General features: G+C 35.3%; 1 protein-coding gene and 1 long non-coding RNA gene across 3 annotated transcripts in view; one reads left to right on the top strand and one right to left on the bottom strand.

Annotated features, from left to right (window-relative positions):
• Positions 1 to 21,241, top strand: part of Mgat4a (alpha-1,3-mannosyl-glycoprotein 4-beta-N-acetylglucosaminyltransferase a) — a 726,029-nt gene that overhangs the window by 568,301 nt on the left and 136,487 nt on the right. The window lies entirely within an intron of this gene.
• The window catches only part of LOC145662392 (uncharacterized), a 93,220-nt gene continuing 88,946 nt past the window's right edge, over positions 16,968 to 21,241 (bottom strand). Inside the window, exon 3 of the long non-coding RNA XR_014127030.1 lies at positions 16,968 to 17,233. This is a non-coding gene — a long non-coding RNA (uncharacterized LOC145662392). The remainder of the gene's footprint in view (positions 17,234 to 21,241) is intronic.

Genomic DNA, 21,241 nt, shown 5'->3' with positions numbered 1-21,241 from the left:
TTGGACCAAACCACATGTTCAAATTAAATATAACACATTTGGTGTTTTTTAAAATAATTTAGTTAACTAAACAAATTAATTTAAGTTGTTGGCCAATGTAATAACTGTTAGTGAATATTCTATGTTTGAACGCATCGTTGGATGACAAACAGTTAATGAAAATATAATGAAACTAATTGTAGATCTGAAATGAAGTGATTCAAATAAAAGCGTATAGATATAATTAAATACTACTAAAATTATTCCTCAACAATGTCTTAAATTCAGTTAAATTGGGAATATTATTAACAAGTGTGCTGTCCATCGGTGATTAGGGGCGTTGAGGTAATTGCTGCCCCCACTTTTTTTTGGGTTTACACTATAACCTAATTACATGCCATCTTTATATTAGTAGTGTTTTGTCCCCCTTTTTAGTGTTCATACCCAATTTCCGTACTTTCCACTACAAGCGAATGGATCTGTGTTTTTGCGCAACTACAATTGATCACGGAAAGTAAGATAAATTTAACGCTTTATTAAAATTGTTATAGTTATTTAGTATACTAAATATTGAATCCTTCTAAAAAGAGAGGTTTGCACGTGTATGTTATATGGGAACAACATATAATAAAATGTAGGGTTGTTACAAATGATTGGAGCTGTTTCATGAATTTGGCGTAGCTATGATATTTGGCATATTATCTCGAAGCTTTACCATAATATAGACCTTAATTTATTTAATTTCGCACTTATAGTAGTCAAATTCGGTCCAAACATTAGCTATTCACAACTCTCTATCCTCCAATTCAATTCAGATTAGGTTATTTTCAAACAAAGTTAAACTATTCTGAACGACTGGTTTCTTTAAATTTTACTACATGTTAGTACAAACATCCAACTGCTTATTAAAATTAACTGAGAGCTACCCAATCTTAATTCAGATTTTTTTTCAAATGTAGTTTAAACTGTTAACTCATTAAAGACACTTTGAACCAAATCCATTCGTTCGTTTATTTTTATTTATTTATTTATTTATTTATTTATTTATTTTTTACTCCATTTGTTTCACAACTTATGAACCAATGATTTGAAGCAATCTAAGTCGGAAGAGTTTCCAGACTGGTTCAGAAAATAAACAGGTTTGTTTCATTTTAAATGTTCATTTCTCTCAGTGTAAAGATCCCTCGAATTGTATGTTTTTAATACTCATAGTTCTTATATTCATTACATAAGGCATATTTCACTGTAAGAAACCGTAATTATAAGGAATTAAACAGAAAGTAAAAAGAAAAATGTAAACAAACTTGTATGTTATACGAAACTGAAAACAATTTAATATCAATTAATTTCGAAGCTCTAGTAGTTAAAACACCACTAAAATAACACACTATTAAGTAGGAAGTTGCGTCAATTATTATGTAAATTCTCCTGACAGTGATGGACATGCTACTTATAAACATAGTAAAACCATGTAACTTGAGTTGATTTTGAGTTTAACGTCCCTTTCAACAGCGAGGCTATATGAGACGAGACCTACTAATTAACGTGGAATCCGAACCACATGACTAACCGGGAAGCAAACCCGGGTTTTCCACGCCAAAGACATGTACGCTAACCATTTAGCCATAAAATAGCTCAGTAAAACGATTGAGTCGTCCGTGAAATAAATTAATTAAGTGTCAGGTATTTATTGTTATTTAATATTTTGTGGTAATATACCTTACGTTGACGTTTATCTGGGAAAGATTGATAGTAACCACACCACAAAGGTTGAGAAATGTTTTAATGGAGTACTACAAGTTAACATGAACTATTATGAGTGTATTCCTATATCCTGCAAATGGATGTCATTTCAGTTTTGGTGTTAGGTATGTTCTGTTTTGAACCTACATAAGCTTTCAAGTAAGTTTTGGTACAGTCCCCATCATGACGAGATATAATAAAATGTTGAAAAATATTCAACATAGCTGGTACCCTGGATTAAACTAGAACTTTTATGGCTGGAAAGCAAGGACACTAAAACGAGCGGTACAATGATTCTCCTATTTAGACGTAGTATGTGAGCATTAATGGAGAAATAGGATTATTAGGTCTATTAAATTTAAATATTTGTACAATCTGGGGTTTGAAATAATACACAAAGAAAGAAACATTAGGCTATGTATTGTGGTTTATCACATTTTCTTTTTCACGAGTAATGTTAAAGTCACGTGAAAAAATAATGACTTTCTGAAACCATTTTGCTACAAGTTCTTGTAAGATTGAGAAGGTACTTAAAACAACAAGCAGCAGGTGCTCGAAATAGCAAAAACTTTTCAGGGAATTTCGATACTCAAACGCAATTTTTTGCTGAGTTTTATCAGGCAGATATCGAGATAGTATCTTGTTGAAGGTCAGGATCATTACTTTTTATGTTAAATATACCTAGTAGATACGTCTAGCCTCTATGCTGGTGATGATTTCTTCTAAAAATATTGTATGGGTAGCGTGGGACAAAACAAAATATCAGAAAGCTGCACTTGGACATTATTTGGTGAAGGAGTATTCTTCACAAGAGTGAAATGTAATTTATCTTTGCTACTGGAGACATTTTTATTCATATTCGACCGCAGAGAACCAAGTGCCCGAAAGTATGTCTGAAAGTAACATTGCTGTTGGTTGCCCTAACCTTCCTTCTTTTCCTTCTCTTGCTTTCTCTCTCTCTTATAAAGAGCGTTACGTTTTCAGTTTGGCAAGAATTGGTTACACCCTATTAAAAGTCATGTTATAATTCTCTTTTTTATATCAGAGCAATTTTAAAGGTGTGACTCATCTTTATAACCATCTCGACCTCTGTGTGTGTGAGGGGGGGACTAATGCAAATATTAAATTTAATGTTAAATTCGTAGTCGAAAGACATCATGTTCGATTGGATTGGGTTGGAATTTAGCGACCTCTTAAACAGCGAGGCTATATGAAAAGTGGGATCCAAACTGCATAAGCTCCTGCCGAGAATCGAACAGGATGTCCCGCGCGAGAGAAGCGTACGCTGACCATATAGCCACGGAGGAGCTCTCATCATTTGCGAATTCTGATTAGGAAGTATTGGATTTAAATAGCTTTTTCTCTATGTACTGAAAATTAATTATGAATTTTAATTAGGAAATAATATCTCGTTTTGTGCAATAGAAAATATTAATTTAACCGAAATCATGTATTGTATAGAAAGACTGAAACTAGATTGGAATGATGATTTCTGGTGAGTCTACCAGCAAACCTCACCAACGATTCGCGAGGACAACACAAGAACAGGTTTTCTCTTCTGAAAACAATAAAACCAGACCGGGGAGAAGATCTAGAAAGGGTAAGAGACCTGCTGCTCGAAAACTTCATCTGAGCCGTTTTTACGCGCCGTATTTAAGCTCGAAGTTAAAAGCAGCCAGACTTTTCCAGCATATAAAAATTCGGTACGTAAACTTACGCCAGGTCCCATACACTAACGTATTGACAGCTGCTAACAAGACTAGCGCATGGAATTTTATGGTTACGTCGGAAAAATACGTCAATGTATGGCCAACTTAAAACTAGATGCGGGGAGACGGAGTTTTTAATACATCAAGCAATCCCTTCTGAATGATTCATTTACTATCTAAGATTCTGTTTAGTAGAAATATTTATATTACAGCCTTTCTATTTCAACTGTGCCCGTTCTGGCGCTGCTGTCAGTATGTGATTTCCCGTACCTCCCTCAGAAGAGCAGAGGACAAGTTGCTGCGGACGAGATCTTTCAATTGTTGGATGCGGAAGCGTTGCCACAATGAATTATTTCACTCTTATTAGCCATTCTGAGTAGCCTACGATCTTCACTCGTCAAGACCAAACAACTGAATGACAAGTTGGCAACATAGCTGAGGTCATTCACCTCTTTTCCCTAAGGAAAGGAGGAGTTTCATCCGGCAGAGGGTGGCGAGGGTGTGGCCGAAGTATAGTTGACATTTTCCGAGGGCAAGATGGAATGGACAGGCTCTATAGAGCGTCTCATCCGTAGATTGCTGTACAGGAGTAAATGGCAATGCTTTTCCTTATGCCCATTGTTGCCAAACAGCCTGAATTTTAGAAATAGTTTTTATTACTAGATATGGATAGATTATTGTAGAACATTGTATTCTCCATCAAATAATCTGTTTTTTCCAGGCTCCCCCTGGAACTGCCTCTGATTTCAGTCATATGTTTTCTGTTCGTTTCATATGTTCTTTCGATTCCATATTGCTCTTATCGAAATTAAATTGCAACGATATAAACCATCATAAAAAGAAATTTCTAACACGCAATTATTAGACTGTTGTTTCATACCCTTCAATTAGCCGTTCCAAGTGAATTTGACTGAATGAAATGAAAAAAAGGGTTCGAAATATATGAATTTAAGGGAAGCTTTATTTACAGACTCTGTCACTATTTTTGTCTTTCTTGTTCTTTCTTCAGAAGAAACATACGGCGGAAGAAATGTGGCAACAGCGCGCTCCATTTACTCTGTACTGCAATCTAAGAGTGAAACGCTCTATAGATACCTTCTGACTAAAATTACGGAACAGTCATTATTTCATGATGATTTAGTTTAGTAAAATTAAAGAAAATAATACTTTTTTTTTTTCATGAAAAGTCCATCATCAATCAATCATACCAGGGTCAAACATCTACAAAAAATTATCTTATGTATGAAAATTGTCAGATCCGGCAACGTTGATTTCCTTTCTTCTTAGCACGTGACTGTTGGTCACTGTTGGCTGCCGATAAATTTTCAGGCAGCTGTGTGTGCATGTATTCATTTAAAATATATTAAAATGATTTTTGCTAGCGAGTTAAAATGTCGGTGGTGACGGTCAATGTGAAGAGCCCTTTACATCTTTTTAAAGCTATCCACATTGTTTATGCCACAGAAGTTCATTATTTATTACGTACACGTGCTGTAAAGTATTGATGAAAAACAAGTGAGCATGGCATCAGATTGCTCCGCCCCTTCCAAAAAGAAAGGAAAAACAAAACCTAATGAAGGTCTTTGAGAATCGTGTTGCAACACGCAATGCCATTGGCAGAAAAAGAACAAATGCAACAGGTGTTTTCTGTTGTGTTTTGCTTGTTCCTTATATTGCTAGCGTCATAAAACGGAAAGCGGTTGTTCGATTCATTATAAGCTGTGTAAACTTTACCATCTGTAGATCTACTACGAAACACACAAGTGACTGGTAATGCTTTAAAATGACGAGACAGTGGTTAGGTTCAAATTCGACTTTGAATTTGACTTCAGGGGTTACAGTAGAATTCGTAAAATTTAGATATAGGAGTAAATTCACGTATGATGTTCTATCCGATTCCAAATTCTTATATGATTTGGATTTCGCAAGTCACAAATTCTTCGGTTTTGAATTCTTAAATATAAGATCCGAATTCGCAAATTACAGTTTAATTTGATTTTGAATTCTTGTAATATATTTTTCTGGAATTCGTAGTTTAATTCATTGATTTGAGTTGATTTTGAGTTGAACGTCCCTTTCAGCAGCGAGGCTATATGAGACGGAACCTATTGATTAACGTAGAATCCGAACCACTGGAGCTCCCACGCCAAAGGCACGCATTTTAATTCGATTTTGAATTCATTTAATATGACTTGAATTCACAAACCACTGTCTAATTCGATTTTGAATTCGTGTAATGCGTTTTGAATTCATAATCAGAATCTAATTCGATTTTCAATTTTTGTAATATGATTTGGATTTGCAGATCAGTCCGATTTGCAGATGATAATTGAACTCGATTTTGCATTCGTTAAAAGCTATTTAAATTCATATATCAGAATCCAATTCGATTTTGATTTCTTGTAATATGCTTCGAATTCGCGAATCAGACCCTAATTTGATTTTGAATTTATTAAAACGAAAAAAGATAAAATTACAACATGCATGCTTCAAATTACAATAGTACATAGGAAGCTACGCATAAATTACATTCTAAATCAGATAGAAAGAGTATAGATAAATTCTTGTAATATGCGTTGAATTCTCAAATTACGTTCTACTTCAGTTTTGAGTTCTTCGAACATAATTTGAATTTCGCGAATCAGTGTATTCTAATACGATTTTGAATTCTTGTGATATCCTTTGAATTCGAGAATAAGTCTAATTCGATTTTGAATTCTTGTAATATAACTCGAATTCGCGAAACAGGTTTATTTGATTTTAAATTCTTGTATGTTTTAAATTCGCACATTTATACTATGAATAAGGATCCTGAGGGATTTTGGAATTTTTGAAAATTAAAAAAAAAAAAAAACGGTAGAAAATGAACTACAAATGTACTTGAACGAATAGCTACTGTCTTAGGACGAAAGAATTAGCTCAGAACAAAAGTGTTTACAGTTTTTCATTTGTGACAAGTTGTCTTCTATGACACCAGAATGCTTATCATGATCCACTTGGATTGTTGTCTTAAATATTTGACAGTATGGGTATGTATATATACAAAATTAGCTAAAGCTACCGTAGTTTTGGAACGTGAAATCGAGACATTTTTCTGAAATTTGCCTACTGAATGGTAGGAGACTACGAACACATGACAATTTACTTTAGCGTGAAGTTTGGGCTATATAAAAAAAAAGTCCGACACCCACCGAAACTTCGTTCCGACAAATCAGTGTCTTGGTGGAAATCAGTTTCCTGTACTTCATTTGTCTTCTAGCAACGTTGGTCATTTCTTTTACTATTATTATTAATATGATTGAACTTTTATTTTTACTTATGACAAGGACAGAACTTCACTACAAAACACTGAGACCACAAGCTGGCAGTGTCGTGCCGTGGAAAATCAGCGTCCGGGGCGACGGCGTGAGATCGACAGACCAACCGCGAAGTGTCACCATGGTTAGCGCAAAACGTAAGAAAATTTTCAAAAATAAACCCTGCTTTTCCTTGATTTTGAGCACTTTTATTATTTTTTCCTTCCATTTTATATATGCGCACATACCTTTTCCTAACATGAGTAACATTATCTGCTGTTGATCTAAAATATTCTAAGTAACTTTTCCTCTCCTTTTTCCTCCCACAAATTTTGCGCCCTTTATTTCGGTGCCTGGGGCCGTCGCTCCGCCCCCCCCCACAGTGTGGCACTGCACTGCAAGCTGCCATTGTTATAGAGGTCTGTACGGGCCGGAATTTTTAGCCCGGGCCAGAGCCGGCCCGGCCCGTGAGTTTACAATGTGAGGCCAGACCTTACTCCGAAATATATTTTAGCATTCAGGCCCGAGCTCGTGTAATAATCAAATGAGCCCGAAATAAGCCCGAATTACGGAAACTTAATAATTAACGCAAAATTGTATTTTTATTTACAGCAATTAGAGGTTTAATTTTGCAATTGTGCTTTAAAAGTTATCCAGAAAGAACGATGCAATATAGATATATCGCTGTACAGTATATTTACAAAGTTAGGCCCGAAAAGGCCTGAGAAATATGGTTGTATATTTTGAAATTTACAGCCCGAGCCCGTGCAGACCTCTACATTGTTACAAGACAAGACTGCAAATCTGAGAAATGCATTACAGTCAGTGGCGTATTTAGGGGGGTGGCTTCCGGGCTTAAGCCCCCCCGAAATCTTACTTAGTATAGTAAAGTAAATTAAATATCTTGCAGAATTTTCACATTTCCAGGCAAAGCCCCCCCCCCCGAAAGTTAGCAAAGCCCCTCCCGAAACAAAATCGTAAATACGCCACTGATTACAGTAATAGTTTTTGTGGTTAAATTCTGCTAGACTATAAGATTTTCTTCCTTGCTGAACAACAATCTCATCGCGAAAGATGCTGCCTGCAAACGGCTTGCTTAATTTTCACTCAACTCTCAGAAGTATTGTTGTGGTATCTATTTATCTATATAATGACTTGCTTCCTACATCTCCTTGATTTTCTTTACCAACTCCCAAAAGTAATTATCGTATTTCTGTTTTTAGGTAAAATATCCACATGCGACTACGTTAGGAATGAACCGTATAATTTTTGTAAGGCAACATAACAATGTGTAAAATTAAATTAACTAATTGTGAAGCAAAAATAGGGACTTTAAGGTGTCCTTTCTTCAATTGAGAAATAGTCAGAACTAGGACTAGGGATGCGCACGAGGCTGTTTCGTCTCGAAAATGTGCTGTAAAAGTGATGTCTCGACTCGAAAAATGTATATTTCTCTATTGGAAGAGCCGTGTCTCGACTCGAATTTTGTCAGGAAAATCCTATCTCGACTCGTCTCGTGCGCATCCCTAACTAGGACTAAAAAGAAATAACTGTCCCGACTAAATCGGAAGGTCTTGTTGGCTTAATATTAACGGGTTACAAACTTTAAGTTGACCTAAAGTTGAGACTTTGTTTTAGCAGATTTTAAATAAGAGTAGTTTTTAAATAAAATTAAATAAGTGACTAAATTCTGGAGATTGAGGGTAGGTCACATGAAATTTATAATACAAGCCAATAAAGTGACTTTTAAGTTATTATTGAAATGTTAATAAGAATTTATAAACAAAGCAACTACTTTTTTGGATCAAAAGATCCAATATATATCAATCAAAAATTTTCTTTTAAGCCTTATATCTGGAGAACTACATACAGTGTAGTCAAACCCAAACTATCAGTTAACTCAGTATGATGTGCTTATTCCGTAGACAATACGAAAATTCAATTTAGGGTACGTTCAAAAATATGGTGGCCTCTGATCCAAAAACTAATAATTGATCAAGATCGCAATCTTTTGATCCTTTTTTTTTTTTTTTTTTTTTATCATTTCTAAGATTCTTCTTATGTATGCATATCGCTCTATAGCTATATTTGATTCTGGTTAACTGCAGCTGATTTGGTTTGTTATGAATGTAACCGTGTGTGAACTCGAATATTGTGTTTTATCTAGAGATGCAAGGGCTCGAAAAAAAACGGCTTTTTTGGGAAAAAACTCGGTTTTTTCTGCTTCGCTTTTTTGCTTGGGAAATTTTGGGCTTTTTTTCAAAATTCTGCTTTAAATTGATAAAGCAGACTTTGTTTCGCTTCTCTATAACACAAAAAGTAATTTAATTAGTGGTTGATGCCGATAATAATATAAAACCTCGAAAATAAACCATGAATTTCGAAAAGATATTTCAAACAATTTTACTTCAACATTTTTACATTATGAATTCCAAAGGATTAACCAATGTATATAATAAGAAAATTTTTAACCTCCTATATACAAAAGTAAGCAGAGTTGGCAAGAACCATGGTTATTTCTGAAAATGCCAAAAACCTGTTTTTTGGGGGCAGTTTAAACCAGGCTTTTTTGGGGTTTAAACCAGTTTTTTGGATTTAGATATTTTGCTTTATGTATTTATATTACATATTCATAGGAATAAGTTTGTTTTTCCTTGGTGTTATTATGCAATAACGGGGTTATGCTGGAAGAGGTCCCATAAGCTTAAAGAAGTCCGGTCAGTAAATTTCTTAAATTGAGAAACTCCCGCCCTAGCCATCGGGAAAATCCCGTCATTATTTTAAATGTAAAACAATAACGGGAAAATCCTGTTATTGCTTTCCATGTAAAATTTAAAGGTCAACGTATTATAATCAGTACGCTAAAACTGAGGTATTAAATTACAAATTTAGTATGTAGATATCATTGAAAGTCCAATCCAAGCTAATGTTGGAAGCTACGTAGGCAATCGATAAATTTTACCAATTTCAATAAATATATTTAAGCAACCTTGGCTTCTTTATAAAACAACAGGCATGCAGAAATATGTAATTTGGTTTCGTTTCGTATGTTTAGGCTTAACATCCTTACGTAATACCAAGGTTATCAAGGAGAAGACTTTCACTTAAAGTGACATCCGAACCGCTACTTGGTTTACACATGAAAGAAGGGTTGTGGTTCGACCGAGAATTGAACATGGGACACCTTGATTAAAAGGTGAAAAGGAAATAAGACTAATACAGATGGTTTGACATGTGGAAACGTCACCATGAAGTTCACACGATTCGCATTTGTGTGTGTGTGTGTGTTTTTTTTGGTTTAAACCAATTAAAAAAAACAGCTGGTGTAAACGAGCCAACCCTAAAAGTAAAAACTTCTTTTTAAAAAATATACAAATAACTAGCAAAATTGTATGTAGTATTTTTACTTCAAAATATTCCATACCCTCTTTTTGAAACAAAATAAAATTAAAATAAAACATAAGAGAAATACTTAGATTTATACGAGTATGATACAATTAAAGGCTGCACATCTGGAACTTTTGGTTCTGTATATTCTTGAAATTCTACAGTTAAGTTTTTTATAACCACCATCAAGGGCGCCCATCAGGGGGGCAAGGGGGTGCTCGCCCCCCCCTAGAGGACAATGTACTTCAGAATACCGAAAATCCAATAGAATTTTTACACTAGTTACAGCAAAATTTGAAACTATTTTTGAAACGTCGCTTATACTTGCACCGCCTTGGAAACCACAACATGGGCGCCCTTGACCACCATCACGGTTTACCCAGTCCTAAAATTTTCTGAATTTTTAACAAGAGGGATTCAACATATCATTACTGAACTCCACCCCCCCCCCAAAAAAAAAAGGACTACGGAATATATGTAAATTAAGCTAAATACAACTGCACAACAAACATGACTGAGTGGTTGGCTTTTGCGCTTCTATCGGGAAGTACGAGATTCAACCCAGCATTCGACCATTCTGACAAAGCTTTCCTTCATTCCATCTGTGAATGTAGAAATAGTGCGTGTACTGGCCGACTAGGAGTGTAGAAGTTGGCCGACTTCCTTTCTTATTGTTTTTAAATCGTTATTATTACTAATTACTAGCAGTGACGGTTTTGCGAAGGTTAGGGGGTCGGTCTTTCGGACTGAAGCCTGTTCCCCAAAGTTACGGAATGTCTAAGAACGAACGAAATATCTATTAGTTATGCCTTTACTCATAAACTTTAAGCTCCCGAAAAAATAAATAACGAATGTTTAGAAAAACTAAACATTAGTAGTAAGGAAACCCTTCCCAAAATACTTTTCTAAATTCGCAACTGATACTCAGTATAAAATGATCTTCAAGGTTGTATCCAGATGATTATTGCTAAACATATAAACGAAACGAAATATTAGTTATGCCTGTACTCATAAACTTCAAGCACCTCCCAAATAAAATTAGGACTTTTTAGAAAACGAAACAATCAGAGAAACCCCTCCGAAAGTACTTTTCTAAATCCGCTACTGATTATTTGTATAAATTGGTATTCAAGGTTGTATGCGGAAAATTATTGCTAAATCATTGCACAACTACAGTATAACAGAAATGTGGAAGTATGGTTTGACGGACATATTGAAAAACGTATGCTTTGACGGATATATAGAAAAACATAAGTTTAACTTTTGTGCTAGAAGCTAGAGTACTAAGCTCTTAGAAATGAAACACGGATGACAAACTAAAATGATCTAGAGAAGGAAAAAAATGTCGATAACTCAAAAGTTAAAATAAAGTTAAATAGACTGTAAAATTGCCCTCAAATACTACATTCTTCATGTTAACTTTAATTCGTAAAACATGTGCTCCATCCATCTTGATGGTGAATTACAGAGCTAAATATGGCATTTAGGTTATGGAATTCTTATCTAACTATAGAATATACTATAAGAAAGCTATTTGGATAGAAAAATCATGAAAATGAAAAAAGCCAAAATTTCCAAAATTCTCGGTTTTTTTTCAAAAAAGCCGGCTTTTTATGTGAAAAAAACCATCGATTCAAAAAAGCCGGCTTTTTTGCATCTCTAGTTTTATCTCAGTTGAGCAAAGTTAACGTGAAGTTACTTATTTTTATTAAACATTTTTATGCTTCTTGTTTGATGGTTACGTTTCTTGATATGGTGCAGTGTGGTGTCACAACGGATATGACACAAGATTGAAACAGGTGGAGGGCAAAGAAGATGATTTTATGTTTCTTGTTTTATTTATTTTTGTATATTTATAAACAACCCCGGTTATCCTTCTTGAACTTATGCTTGTACTATGTCCGGGATTAAATATCGAAAATAGATATCGATAAAATATCAGTTTCATCGATGTATCGCAATTATCGAAATATCGTAAAAGCTCGAAAAATGTCGAATAATGAAAAATATTAAAATATACTGAATATCGAAAAATGTGAAAATATTAATTAATCGATCCAAATATTGAAGTTTCCTACAGTCCTACTTGAGGTTTTCAAGCGTTTTTTTTATTTAAAAAAAAACGTATTTTTATATAATGTTTGTTTAGAATTTTAATGAAATGTATGGAGCCGCGGTGGCTCAGTGGTAGAACGTTAACCTCTGATGCATGGGATCCTTGGTTCGATTCCAGCTCGCGCCACGTGAATTTTGAGGTGGACAAACACCGTGTGCATGGGTTTTCTCGCGGTTCTCCCGCTTCCTCCCTTTTTTCATTGCACCATTTCATTCATTTTTAGTCATTCAGCGTCTCCTTTAGCCTAGCTGGCATAATGGTGGAAGGTAAAACTTAAATATTTTATTTCATATTTTCATTTCTAATGAAATGTATTATGTTTTTTAATATATTTTATATTTTTGTACAAAGAACACTTTTCATATTTGTGATGATTAAATGAATTTAAGAATAAATCATAAATGTTATATATATATATATATATATATATATATATATATATATATATATATATATATATATATATATATATATATATATATATATATATATAATATTATGTATTTTAAATATTGCACAGCATTGTGAAACGCTTTCCGTCGAAGTTATAAGTATATAGGTGGTTATTCTCCAGTTTAATGGCAGAGATGGAAACTTAACTAGCTTTTTGGTCCTTGTTTGCCATTGTTTTATTAGTCTATTAAATATTTAGCAGTGTTTCGAAATACTTGCGCAAGAGAAAAGTTCTTATTACGAAGTTTTTTTTTTTTTTTTTTCAAGAGTCAAACTATTTATTAAGAGGCTTCTAAGGGATAGAATCTGTAGGTCGTTACTTGTAAGCTATGTACTTACTTCCCGTCTTTCCTTTGTGTGTCACTCTTAGAAGACAATGTCTTGTGTATGTACTGTACGGTGTACTTTTAATACAGTACCTGAATAAGTAAAGTTCAGCAGTAATGGTATTTCAGATTTTACTAGGGAGGGGGGTGCAAGACTGTCTACCGGCATGAGATATACGTTTCTTTTAAGTAGTATATCAGCATACAATTTAAGAAGAAGCATGTGTTTCTCAAACGCAAGTTGGCCGTTATCCTCCGCCCTTCCTAAAGAACGCCACTTTGTTTCAGTAGAATAAATACTATGAACTATTGTAGACAATGAGCGACATATATTTTAGCTAGTGGAAGATCTAGAATGTAAACACTGGGGGAACCATCCAGAACCCAAACTGTCAAAAATATATAAATAATAACTTATTTTTGTTACTCAAATATTCCACTGGGGTCCAAGGACCCTGGCCCCGGGCTAGACCTACCACTGCTTTTAGCTTTGTAAAAAAAATAGTTTTTTGTTGTTTTTCTTAAAACCTGCGCTTGAGAATTTGCCCTCGAGTATGCTTTCGCCTTATTGGCATATATATAGTAGTTGAACAGGAGTGACATTAAAAATTTCAGAGTTAAACATAATTTTGATCTATATTTCGTTAACCATACTATGTATTGTCGTTTGATAAATATCATAATGAAAAGGTTCACGAGGGTATACAAGGAGCATCCAGTTCTGGACTTTTTGTATTAGTGGAAACAATATTTACTTTTCCACTAGCCTCTTGCATACAGGTGTACATTTATCCCTGCGTCTAACTAATGCCCGGAAGGCTTTCGCCCAGAAAAAAGAAATCAGTACCTTTGAACTATTCTAGAACAGCCTACCTCACTTCGTCATCACTTTGGAAATGTTAATCGCCGAGGAGTTAGTTGGTTTGTCCAAACAAATGGAAATCATTTGACGGTCCTTTAATTCAGTGCAGATTTCACTCTTGTGTGCCGGTCAAAAGCGGAAAACTGTTTTGGAACCCAGCGTGAACTCACTTTTTGGAATAGCAAATGGTCATGAATAATTATGTTTATTGTTTCTAATGAAAGATCACACATCTTTAGAAATCCTCGTCAAGTTATGTGGTGATTGTCAATGATAGTGTTCGACGCGCTGAATGTTCCCAGGAATGACTGCTGTGGACTGGAATCCACCATGTTCAGGATCGACAGGGACAAATGTTTGGCAGTTTTTGAAGTCCTTGCATCATTTAAACTTCTTTCTGTGGCTGAGTGTCTCATCACCGTATTGTGACTGGTCCTCTCTAAATTTCATCTAGGTTAATGCTCTTCTTTACTAAAAACTTCATCACTATACTCTGTTCCGTGTGTATGTTCTTACTGTTGTCTACCATCTGGAATAACAGTCTCCAGACTGGCGCGTGAAATCAATGTCGCTTACTAGTAACAGAACACAATTATCAATTACTGCTACATTACCTCATCCAGGCCCGTAGCTACCCCAAAAATGTAGGCGGCCCAGTATAAATTAGGGGATGCCGATCCAACCCTATTATAGTTCATTTGCAAGCCTACTGTGAAAAGGGAGCAGTAAAAATTTAGGGGAACCCGACTCCGTAGCTCCACGTGTATACGGGCCTGCCTCCATCCTCAGATTCGATTTTAAGCCTGTAAGGGGAAAAGTCCCGGACTGATTTGAACGCCCCTCGTACTTCAGTATCAATTTCATTTTAGTAGTGGTGTGATTATAGTACAACATGAGTTGTTGGATTTACGAAAAGAATATATATATATATATATATATATATATATATATATATATATATATATATATATATATATATATATATATATATATATATATATATATATATATATATTCGATTTTCCCCGAAACTATCTGTGAGTATTTATACTTCTCGACATAACGTTGTTCAGCTTAATAATACTTATTGTTTAATATGTCTCTCTCTCTTTTTTTTTTTTTCTTTCTTTTAACTTTTTTTCGTTATGTGCTAATAATTTTGTGGAATTTGTTTCTTACTGCATTAATTGATAAATTAAATTGTCAAAGAAGTCACAAAAGCGTAAACCAACCTATAGATGTGAGTTGTTTATGGATTAACCGCGTTTGAACTTAAGGATATGTGCACTTGCGAAATGAAGCGTATCTGATCGAGCAGTTCCGTCAGGTATTAGATTAAAGGCACTGCTGTATATAAAGTGGGTGGTGTATATAGAGACACTGCTTGTAAGTGCTGCTTGTAAATGAAACATTACCATGGTAACCCATTGGAGTTTTTAAATTTATCATCATCACCATAATCATTATAATTGCATCGTAAGTTTAAAAACTTCTATGCGCTACGGTGCTCGTCGAATGTCTTCCTTTTGACGAAAGAATTACTGCTTTTAATGCAGTAAATAATTTGGAAGCTTCTACTCTCTCCACCCCTCTTTCTTGTTGATATAACTTCTATTACGTCATTAATAACAACTACTCTTCAAATTCTAACTACTTTCTTTTCCCCTTGAAGGACAAGGCACCTGGGCACTTATTCCTTGTCGGTCTTCGCAAGGATTATGTATTGCAACGCAACGCAGAAAAATACAATAAGCAATTATGGCTGCTAACCGATTATCGCAAACTAAAACGAAAATTTTCTGCTACGTTGATGCAAATTAGTACAGAATAATGCCCCAGACTGGTTTAATACTACGTGACCCATTCATTGCAGTGGACTGTAACTAGTAGTGGTATCTAGTAGCGTCTTCTATTTTGCTTTTTTGGTGTTTGACGCTGGCTTGATTAATCTTTGAGTGAGTATGGTAGTATGATGTAGGACAGTGGCGCCGATTTTTGTATATCTTTGGGGGGAGTCCGTTCTGTATGTGTGTTTCATTGTCAGATATTATCTAGGAAGAAATCAGTGGCAATGTTAACACAAATATGGGAGCCCAAGCAAACTTTAGGACAGGGAATTCGAGCCCTCAAGGATCTGCACCCATGGTGTAAAATGAAGAGTTTGGCTGAGCATCATGTTTATATGAAAGTTTTTTTAGGAACTCAGAAAGACCTGCACAAATATATTCAAAATGCTTAACCAATCATACAAGGAGGATTACAAGAGCAGTCTGACACTCGAGCTCCTTTAAATCGACCAGAATGTCGACTGAAGATAATCTGAAGCCTAGGATCTCATTGCGTAGCGATTTGTGTCAATACACGCAAAGTTTGCTGTAATCGGCATAGCCGTATTAATTGCTTGTGCACTTTTGCGTTGCTTTGTAAACTGCAAATTTTGCGAAGACCGACAAAGAATGAGGCCCCTGGACGAACTCTTTCTACACTAACAAGACACAGACCATGTCGAGAATATTCGTGCTCTCACCCGTGTAAATCGTCGCCATATTTCTTCCAAAGTTGAAATAAACTTTGAAAGGTCACAGATTTCAGTCAATTACAGAAACAGAAGAAAATGTGGTGAGGTAATTACAGATGTTTCCAATTAACGCGTTTCAAGAGGAATTCGGTCATGGATGAGACATTGACAGCGGCGTGTTGCTAGTGGAGATCTTTCGTGAACGTGTAGTTTATCGGTACAGATTTAGTAGCACTAGTTCGGTCTTTTATTGAATTGATTTTATATATATCTGCTATTAATCTTCTTTCTGCAACTTTTGCTAATACTTTAATTTTTGAGTTGTACGTTCTACCCAACTAGTTTTGTCTGTTTTTCCCCATACCTACCTTTCGAATACTTTAACTTTCTTCTAAAAACCATGTAAAGGTTTCTTTCAGTTGATTTTAAGAAGAAAAAAAAAACAAAGCGGAGAGAACGAAATGCGATATGTTAGCATTGAAATGACAGATTTGCAGCTGTAAAAGTATATTTATCAAACTTTTTTTTCTTTCTCCTTTTCGTTTCTAGAGATAGGAAGGGAAACAACACAATGAAAATTACCGTGACTTGTTGTATTCTGTTGTGCTTAGTTGTAGGAACACTAGTGCGCATGTCTTAAATAGATTTTGAAAAAAGAAAGACTGTCGTATCACGTGTTTTGTGTTTTCGCACTGCTCATTTATCTTCATTTTGGTTTTATGCTGCTAGTGTCATTAAGGTTCATTTGAGTACAACAGTATGCCCTCCATTTCCCCGCATTGCACTCTCTCTTCCATTTTGTGTTTCCTGTATTTGATATTGTTCATTGATCTGCTTAGTAAACCTGAAAAAAAAAAAAAAAAAAACGTATACTAAATCATTTATTTAAAACTTGCTCAAGAACAACTATATTCATCACGACAGCAGGAAAGCTTCAGTTCTTATTTAAAACTTGTTCCTTTCTTCTCTCTCTTTTTCTAACGTAGCTGTTTTTCTTCCATTGTCAAATATACAATCTGTATAATCAAGTATCAGAAGTATATTCTTCCTTGATTACTTAAAAACAACACAGGAAGTAATCAACCAGCTTCGGAAGGGCACCTTTTGTGCTTTAGTCCCATGTGTTTCTCGTTCTCTCTCTCCCTCTCTCTCGATATATATATATATATATATATATATATATATATATATATATATATATATATATATATATATATATATATATATATATATATATATATATAGGTCTAGGAATTAATTCGTGCGGTTGGTACGCACACATTGAAGCTGTAGTACAAACACAAAATACATAAATACCTTAAGAAAAATATTGTCCATCGCTAGCCACCACTTTCGCCCATCTGTCAGGCAATGTACGGATTCCGTGGCGAAAGAAGTCCTCATCCTTGGAAGCGATCCAGTCAGAGACCCATGTTTCGATATCTTCTGAAGAAGTAAACCGCTGTCCAATCAAATCGTTGTTCATGCAATCGAACAAGTAGTAGTCCGAAGGAGCAACGTCTGGTGAATACGGCGGGTGGGGTAAAACTTCCCATCCGACATTTTCTAAATAGGTTTTGACCGGTTTTGCGACATGTGGGCGAGCGTTATCATGTTGAACAATAAGTTTATCATGTCTGTTCTCCCATTCTGGTCGTGTTCTGGCCAGAGCTTGCTTCAAACGCATTAATTGTCGTCGATAACGTTCTCCATTCATAGTTTCACCCGGTTGCAGCAGCTCATAGTACACCACACCTTTCATATCCCACCATATGCACAGCATAACCATTGCACAGTGAATATCTCGTTTTGGTTGTGATGGACCTGGTTCACCTGGTTTCACCCAGGCCTTTTTTCGTTTAGGGTTCTCGTAATGGATTCACTTCTCATCACCCGTAATAATTCGATGCAGAAACCCCTTTCTGCTCTGTCGTTGAAGCAGCAATTCGCAAATGGTTTTTCGTCTTTCAACGTCTCTGTCTTTCAATTCATGTGGAACCCAATGTGACATCTTTTGAATCATTCCCATGGCTTTCAAGCGTTTGGAGACTGTTTGATCAACGCCTAATGCTGCTGCAAGTTGTTCCTGTGTTTGACACGAATCCTGCTCGAGCAATGCTGTCAATTCTTCGTCTTGAAATTTTTTTGGCTGTCCAACTCACTCTTGGTCTGCCAAGCCGAAATCACCACTTCTAAACCGTGCAAACCACTTCTGACACGTTCGCTCAGCTAGAGCATGGTCACCATACACTTCCACCAAAATACGATGACTTTCAGTCGCACTTTTCTGCATGTTAAAGTAATGCAGCAGGACACTCCGCAAAAACACTTTATCAGGCACAAATTGCGCCATGTTCACTTAACTACAAACTGCTGTTGTTGACGCTTTAATCCACTGCCCTATACTACGAACGATACGCGATGACAGGGGTTTGCAACACATATGTGGATACACGGAACTGTGGGACGCTCCGTTCGTTGCGCCATCTCTTGTCCACCCGCACGAATTAATTCCTAGACCAAATATATATATATATATATATATATATATATATATATATATATATATATATATATATATATATATATATATATAATTTTTTCAGCGGTAAGTTCACCACTGAATTCTCTATCTCTGTGTGTGTGTCTGTTATTTGCGTTTTTTTTTTTTTCAATTTTGAGCCCTCCATTCGATCCAGTATCGAAAATTAGGCCTATGTGAAAGAAGTGATGGAATTTTTCGCGTCGCCCTCACCGTTCCCGAGATATTGGCTAAAAAGTTCCGATTTCGGGAGATTTAAGGAGCCATATCTCGGAAACCACAAGTCATAGAGAAATGATACTGGTGTTGATGATTCAATTTTGATCCCTCTATTCGATAGAGCATGAAAAGCTATCTGAAAGAAATGATGGATTTTTTTCGCGTCACTCTTACCATTCCCGAAATATTGGCAAATACAAAAAAAATCCGATTTTGGGAGATGTTAAGGACCCATATTCCGGGAACCGTAAGTCATAAAGAGATTATATTAACCCGTTACCGCATGCCGTCATATATGGCACATACCCTTTTTTCACTTTAGCTTTTTTTGTGATTTATCAAAGGCATGAAATGACTGTTTTGTCTGCTGTATGGGATATTGACGTGTATGAATAAGAGATTTTGGTGTCATCTGGCATTTTCTTTGTGAGTTGTAAGTGTGTCATATATGGCACATACGGAATTTCTCGTCGGAATTAAGTAAAAAAATCTAAAATTCAAGTTTTAATTCATTTTTCAAGTTTTTTTATGATGATTTCCAATACTGATTATTTTTTTTCGTTAAAAGAAAAAAAAATCATGCAGAAAGGGGTTAATGTTGATCAATACCAATATTGATTCAATAATTGAAGACTCGCTGTAGAAAACAATGTAAGTGCCATCTTCAAATTGTTTCACTTATTTTATTTTTTAAATACGTTTATGCCTTAGATTTTCATATCTCGTTATATGTTAGGTTGTATTTCTAAGCAATAGTATTTTCTATTTTGTATTATATATTTACAATTTCATATAAATTTCGAAAAAATTAATTGTTTTTAAGTTCGTTTTGGCAATGCTCTTGGAGCATTCTCAACAGGTTTCTTCTGAGTTTTATGCCGCACGGATGTGCCCTTTTAAGCTAAAGAGGTCGATAAGAAATGAATAATAATAAGAATAAAGAAAAACAGTACTAACACCCATGCTATTCAGTAGTGACTGAAGTTGTGACAGACAGAGCTTGCGATCAGTGTTTCTCAACCTTGTCCAAATTTGAAGATTCATCTCGGAGTGTAAATAAACTTCACGGAACACTAAAATATAAACAGAACTTCCTCTGGGACTTAGGAACCAAATTCCTCGATGTTGAAATTTAGAATATGGAGAAAGTTATCACGAAGTGAGTGCGATTGTTGGATTTCCTCGACACATTCTTTCACACAAATCATCTTCAACATTCTTTCTATTTATTTCACAAATAAAAATACTGTCCTCAGTGGCTATTAACACGTAAATTTGAATATGTATCAAGCCATTTTATGAACATAGTTTTCACTTTCAGTTCACAACACCACTTTATTTCACCCAACCATATCATCATAGGTATCCTGCCATTGTTGGCAGGTCACTTGCCGGAACTGAGAGTCTTCCATGCTCCACGGTCTTCCGAGTTTTCTGTTTTGATATCGTCCATTAATTAGTTTTGTTCGCCCCCTCCCTGTCTTTCTTGCCACCATACCCTCTAGCACATCTCTCATGATACAGTTCCTTCTTAGCCAATGTGTTAACCAGTTTCTCTTTCTCTTCTTAATACTCTCTCATTCGTCTTCCGCTCGAACCCAACTAATTTTGTCCATTCTTCTTCACAACCACATTTCGAAACCTTCCAGTCGTTTTCCATTATTTTTGCGCAGTTTCTAACCTATACAGTACAATACACGAAGCATTTTATGAGTCTTTTTCCCAACTCTTTGTTCAAGGTCTCATAACTTCTTCCTTCTAAATGATTCTATCGCCATTCCTAGCCTTGCTTTTATTTCACGTTCACACTTCGTAACATTACTAATAATACTACACAAGTATCGACACTAGTCACTTGTTCTATTTTCTCTAAGCATAAGATGAAAATAAAAACGAGATACTTAACGCCAGAATCGAAATATCATAAATTCATTTTTTAATGAACTGCTTTAAAAAATAACAAAGCACTGTAGCTTATTAGTAGCAATTAATTTGTGATGAGGGGATACTTAGTTCTTTACTAGGGTACGTGAGTCTTTAGTGAACAATATCGTGTTCGGGATTTCTTGGGGTTGTCCTGTTCCCTCCCAC

This window comes from Thermobia domestica, chromosome 10 (assembly GCF_964235325.1).
Source record: "Thermobia domestica chromosome 10, izTheDome1.hap1.1, whole genome shotgun sequence".
Classification (NCBI taxonomy): Eukaryota; Metazoa; Arthropoda; class Insecta; order Zygentoma; family Lepismatidae; genus Thermobia; species Thermobia domestica.
The sequence above is the reverse complement of the archived record's forward strand: the minus strand, read 5'-3'. Positions and strand labels throughout refer to the sequence as shown.